Source organism: Sinocyclocheilus grahami, unplaced genomic scaffold (assembly GCF_001515645.1).
Source record: "Sinocyclocheilus grahami isolate Dianchi unplaced genomic scaffold, SAMN03320097.WGS_v1.1 scaffold509.1, whole genome shotgun sequence".
NCBI classification, from domain to species: Eukaryota; Metazoa; Chordata; class Actinopteri; order Cypriniformes; family Cyprinidae; genus Sinocyclocheilus; species Sinocyclocheilus grahami.
The window spans coordinates 64,501-70,873 of NW_015505688.1; the positions used below are offsets into that span (position 1 = coordinate 64,501).

At 38.3% G+C, this 6,373-nt stretch overlaps 1 protein-coding gene across 1 annotated transcript in view; it reads left to right on the plus strand.

Moving 5' to 3' along the window:
* Nucleotides 1-2,180: 2,180 nt before the first annotated feature.
* LOC107554655 (neuroligin-3-like) overlaps nt 2,181-6,373 on the plus strand; it is a 77,487-nt gene continuing 73,294 nt past the window's right edge. Inside the window, exon 1 of the mRNA XM_016237234.1 lies at nt 2,181-2,464. The gene's annotated coding sequence lies outside the window, so the exon portion shown is untranslated. The remainder of the gene's footprint in view (nt 2,465-6,373) is intronic.

The window sequence follows — 6,373 nt, forward strand, 5'->3', positions numbered from 1 at the left end:
CCACCTGCGAAGCCCTGCTCACTGACATTGGCCGGTTGCATTCTGGGAATCCATCTGGTGGCACCACAGACAGGAGGAAACCTGCTAATTAGCTCTCTCTGTAAAGGGGCTGGGTCAGAGCGAATTCCCAGCTGTCATTAAACATACTCAGAAAGGGGGAGAAGGATGAAAAACACTAGGGATCCAATGCTCTAATTCCTCTTTTTAGAAGAAGGGATCCAATTGTGTCGCACGGGCTTGATACACAGAGTAAAATGCTGGTTCATTGGGATGTGTGTTCTGTAATGAATTGCTTTAATGTCGCTTTGTGCGGCTTTTGAAAGAGGAAAATCCCTCTGTCTCACCTTTGGCACACTTTCTTTTCAAACCCCCGCAGAGCGTCATAGAGACAGAAGGCTCGAAATCACATGAGGTACTAAAGTAAAGTGCAAATGACAAAACAAAATATGCAGAAGTATGCATAATAGCTCTCCGACGACTGACTTGCAGTTAGGCAACGGCAACAAACGCACTGTAAGTGGCTTCAGTCATTTTGGAGGGAAATATAAAGGCTGGAAAAGCTCCACTTTGGCGATTAAAGCTCGCACACTGAGAATACTCAATCTCCTTTCCCTTGAGCAATTGTGTTTACACACATGGCCTGCAAAAGCATTCTCATTCAATGATTAAATTACTGTTTTATCTAGGAAACTATAGCAGCCATTCAGATCCAAATGACTTTAATCTCGGCGCTCTGGTTGCCCAGTCACCGTGTCGACAACTACTGCTTGGAATTCTAACGCTGATCACCTGACTGCATCCCACCAATCAAACATTTCACGGGCCGCGCTGGGCTGAATTTGCCTTCGTTCGTGAATAAACTGAGCAATGAGAATTCTGGGATGTTCCCATCAGATTTATAAACAATAAATATGTACATTGAGAAAAGCAAGCAAGGGTAGTTGTCACATGGGAAAGTTATCATAAGGTCTGTATATTACAGTTTTGTTTTTTTTACAATCGCTGGGACACATTTCTCAATACTAAGGCCACTTTTTCAAAACTCTTCACACAGCGAGCACAACATCAGTCTACGTGGGCTAAACTGTGAATCATTTATCATTGTTTTGGCACAAAATGCATTCATTGACTACCTTCGTCAAAATACATGAATTTTTGAATACTGTCACAAGTGTTACAGTAGTCTTTCACTTTCCTTACCATCTATACAAAAAGGGAAAACTTATGAATAATTGTGTACTATAAATGTAAACATGGACCATGTAATATATACTGCAGTGAATTATGAACAGCAGAGAGTATCGTTCTTGTTTTGTAAAGAAATTTTAACAAAAAAAAGACATTGTATAATGCTACCTGTTAGTGTTTTTTAGGTTGTTGTGTTATGTGTGATAAGGTGTGTTTGGTGAAAACCTTTGCTAGGGTTAGTTAAGAATGCCTTAATTTGAGACAGTAATGAAGTGTTTTGGTAGCTTTAGTGGATTTTGAATCTGAAATTAACTGCTGTGTCTAGTTGAAAGATGGTTAGGAGAACTGTGTGAAGAGTTTTGAAAAAGTGTGTGTGTGTGTGTGTGTGTGTGTGTTGGATGCTGCACACTGGTGGTGGATGAGGAGATACCCCTGACAATGTAAAGCGCTTTGAGTGCCTAGAAAAGCGCTATATAAATATAATGAATTATTATTATTATTATTATTATTTTGCAGTTTCTGGTGTCCAAAACAAAGATTTTTGACAGACTCACATAAAAAGATAAAACATAGATAGCGGTTTCAGTTACCAGCAGATTGTTATTGTGACAACATGCCCCATAGTAATTACAAGGTAATTGTGTATATAGGAATTATCTTTCAAATAGAAATCTACCCAGAGAAAAATATTTCCTGAAGTACAAAGTGTTACATCTAGCCCCTGGCTCCCCTATAAAGCACACATCATTTAGTCACAATGAGATTGCTTTAGTGTTTGTGTTATTTTGCTATTCTGCTCTTTTTATGTGGCCTTATTGGTTTTATATTGTGGAAATGCAATTCACATAATTCAACCGCAGAAAGCTCTCTATAGATGTCCTGGAAAGCAGGGTTACTCACACCCCCTCTCCTCTCTCCTGCATGCAGCCTGTGTGTGCGCTTTTCGGTTTCCTAGGAACCCGCGCCTGTGCTGGCGTTCCCGAGCACTCAAGCGTGTCCGCGCAGCGCGCACTGGTGAAGCTCGTGTGGGGAGCTCGCGAACACGCAGGACCAGAGCACCAGGATCATACGCGCAGCAAAAACACCAGAATGTGACTGGAGTGTAAAGGATGAAGGATGCGTTCGCTGGAAAAGGTCACACGAATTGCATGAAGAGCGGTGGAAAGAAATCTGAACGCAGCTGCCCACGGATTACCACTGACACGCACGCATCACGGCTTTTTTTATAGGGAACAGGAATACCGGGAATGGGGGATTTGATATGTCACCAAAGCAGGTGAGTTGTTTATGAGGATGATGCTTGTTGACGAGGAGAAGTTATTAGTATATTACCATATACGAACAGACTGCAGAACGCGGTGCGCACCGCTATGTCTTATCCCAAGATCTCTTATGTCAGGATTGCCACTTAACAACTGGGTGAACTTGAATGTTCCTTGCGTCTGTGGTGTGGAGATGTGCAGTTCCGTAGATGAAGAATAGGTGAAGCGGTCTTGTTGAAGTGAACTAGGTAGGCTGCGATGCCGGTAAAAGTAACTGGAGATGAGGACGAGGATCTCTTGCACTTGTTACACCCCATCTGCACTGCAAGCGAGCGTCGCGACGCGACAAAACTAGAACGCTCCCAGTAAAAGCGCGTAGAAGAGCCAGCCTTCCAGTAGTGTCGCGTCGCGTCGCGTCCCGTCGCTTGCATAAAACAAAAAGTCTTTCATTGGTAGACTTGGTACCGACGCCAGGATTCCATCCTCTAAAGACGCGTCGCGCGCTAGCGGTCTGCACAGTTTCCTTGATTTTAGTAGTTTTGTCGCGTCGCTAACAGATGGCGTGTCATTTTAAGCGTCTTCCATGTTGCGTTCATGTTACGCGTGGATTCCATTACGAGCTGACCACTGGGTTTATATTTTCACTGAAGATGTCTTTTGTAAATCCATTTTCAAAATGTTGCAGTTATTTCACAATTATTATTATTATTATTAATAAATGTTGAAATCATAGGCTTTATATGTGTTACGTGTGATATGTACGTGTGATATATTATAATATATATATAATATATATATATTAAATTGAATTAAAATATTTAAATCGTCCTGTGTGAAAAGTAAATTTTTTAAAAGTACAAATATGTCATATGGTCTCAACTAATATGAGCTCATAAAAACGGCATGCATGAAAATTATAGAAGGATTTGAAAAATGTTGTTTGAAATAGTTCTAAATTGAAACTGCATTCAACAGATAATCTTAATCTTAATTGGTTGCTTCATATGAACAAAAATACTGCAACTTTCAAAAGGGACATGTTAAACTGGCTGGTGGCTGCTCATATTTTCATTTAAGACGGTCTCGATTGGCTTTGCAGTTTTTATTTCAAGGACCAGGCTGTCAAACTGTAGTTTAAAATGGCTTGGGGGACGATTTGCACTGAATTGCAAAGCATAGAGATAGAGAGAAAGAGAAAGAGAGAGAGAGAGATGTGCCTTGGAGTTGTCATGGCGATTTGGTGAATAAGCAATTGTCCCTAAAAGCAACAAAATAAAAGGGACTGCTGTTGCCATTCCCTATCATTGAAGAGCATATTTCAGCTCTCACTTCGAGAAGGGTTAGAGTTGGGTTAGGGTTAGGCTTATTTCTTTGAGAGAAAACACACTGCAATTTAAGTGATTGTGATTGGTCCAAGTGGATGGTATCTCCAAAGAAAGCCTAATTCCATAGCCCTGCCATTCTTTATCTTGTGTTTTTACGGAGGGAACCTATTTATGTGCTCTGGCATTAAGCGTCTTGAAGGATTATGCATGGTCCTGCTTTTGAATTTCCTCTCTTTGCCAATGTCTTTATTTGTATTTTGGCCTCGTAGACTGGTATTTTTGAAGTAGCCGCTGATTTAAATCCATTCTGAATGACATATCCGAGTTCTGAGCTCTTTGCATCTTTGTGATGTCTGCTTTTAAGTTAACGAAACATGTCGTTAGAAACAGGCTGGTCTTTTTCATATGGACTAGATAAATCCAAAACAACTGTGGCGATTTATTACTTACGGATGCTGCACACTGGTGGTGGATGAGGAGATACCCCTGACAATGTAAAGCGCTTTGAGTGCCTAGAAAAGCGCTATATAAATATAATGAATTATTATTATTATTATTATTATTTTGCAGTTTCTGGTGTCCAAAACAAAGATTTTTGACAGACTCACATAAAAAGATAAAACATAGATAGCGGTTTCAGTTACCAGCAGATTGTTATTGTGACAACATGCCCCATAGTAATTACAAGGTAATTGTGTATATAGGAATTATCTTTCAAATAGAAATCTACCCAGAGAAAAATATTTCCTGAAGTACAAAGTGTTACATCTAGCCCCTGGCTCCCCTATAAAGCACACATCATTTAGTCACAATGAGATTGCTTTAGTGTTTGTGTTATTTTGCTATTCTGCTCTTTTTTGAGAAAACATACTGCAACATAAGTGATTGTGATTGGTCCAAGTGGATGGTATCTCCAAAGAAAGCCTAATTCCATAGCCCTGCCATTCTTTATCTTGTGTTTTTACGGAGGGAACCTATTTATGTGCTCTGGCATTAAGCGTCTTGAAGGATTATGCATGGTCCTGCTTTTGAATTTCCTCTCTTTGCCAATGTCTTTATTTGTATTTTGGCCTCGTAGACTGGTATTTTTGAAGTAGCCGCTGATTTAAATCCATTCTGAATGACATATCCGAGTTCTGAGCTCTTTGCATCTTTGTGATGTCTGCTTTTAAGTTAACGAAACATGTCGTTAGAAACAGGCTGGTCTTTTTCATATGGACTAGATAAATCCAAAACAACTGTGGCGATTTATTACTTACTTGCTGCTCTAGTGTATTTTCATGACAGTGTTATTTATTGTTAGGCATTATTATTCATGGCCATTCATTATCTTTTTAAAATCAATGTACCAACCAACATTTACAGTACAAGAACAGCCTGCACTTTTATGCTTAAATAAATAACTAAATGGTTAAAGCATTTTTTTTCTAGTTAAAAAACATGATTTAAACAAGACAAATGCTCAAGAGAAGCAAAAAGTCATAAGATTTTAAGACTTGTTTTCAGGGAATAGGCCTATCTAGAATTCTGTTAGTTTTCTATGGAGCCAGATCAGCCTCAAAAATAACACATTTGCAAAACAAAATTCATAAATGCACAGCACAATTTACATTTACAAAATCCGATTCGTAAGTTCAAAACACAATTCATAAATACAAAAGTAAAAGCATAAATATTTCCCCAAATGGTCACACAAATGCATCTTACCTAAATAAATTTAAAATGTTTACACAAATATGTATATATACATTTCTTGAATTAATTTCCATCACACATTTATGAATAATGGTACATGTATTTATGGATCGTTGAATCTGCATTTGCAAATCATCACACATGCGTGGACTGCTTTGAATTTGTGTGTGGTATTTTTTAGACCTTCCTGGCAGGTTAAGATTCATAAATATCTTTTTTTGGAGGATGTTCCGTTCAGCCAATCGCGGTGAGCTTTTAATCCACCAATCAAAATGCTCTTTACTGAACAGACTCAAGAAGCTCAAGCTGCGCTTGAACTGTGCATTGTTCCATGATCGGGTCCTTGATATAAAGACATTTTAATGGGTACTCTTTTTTTTAGCACCTGATTACAGTTTCTACAAAATCACATTATGATTTATTTATTTTCTACCAGGTTAGCCTGCTGTCTTATACACCAAAGTTGCTCAATCTGTAATGTTATCAAATAAGTGTTAAATGTCCAGATATTTCATTTAATAACAACAATTATATAATGTGTTCTGTTGTTGTTGTTGTTGTTAGTAGTAGTATCAGGTTCACAGTAACTTTTGATCAGGCTTTAAAAACAGCTATCACCACCGAGGGGAGATTTCAAACACACACAAGTGAAGAGATTTAGCATGGAGGATGAAAACCACACACAACGAGTGAGTAAAGTAGTTTTTTTTATCTGATTTTTCTTATGATTAAAGGTTGTTTTAGTTAATTAAGTGTGCAGTGTTACAAAGTTGTTAGTCCATGCCAGCTTTCTTATAGTATAACTGGTGTTTGTAGGAAGACTTTAGTAAACACAAGATGAATGGGTGATAAACAATCAGTAAAACAACGATTTCGATGCTAAACTATTGCATAATTTTAAAT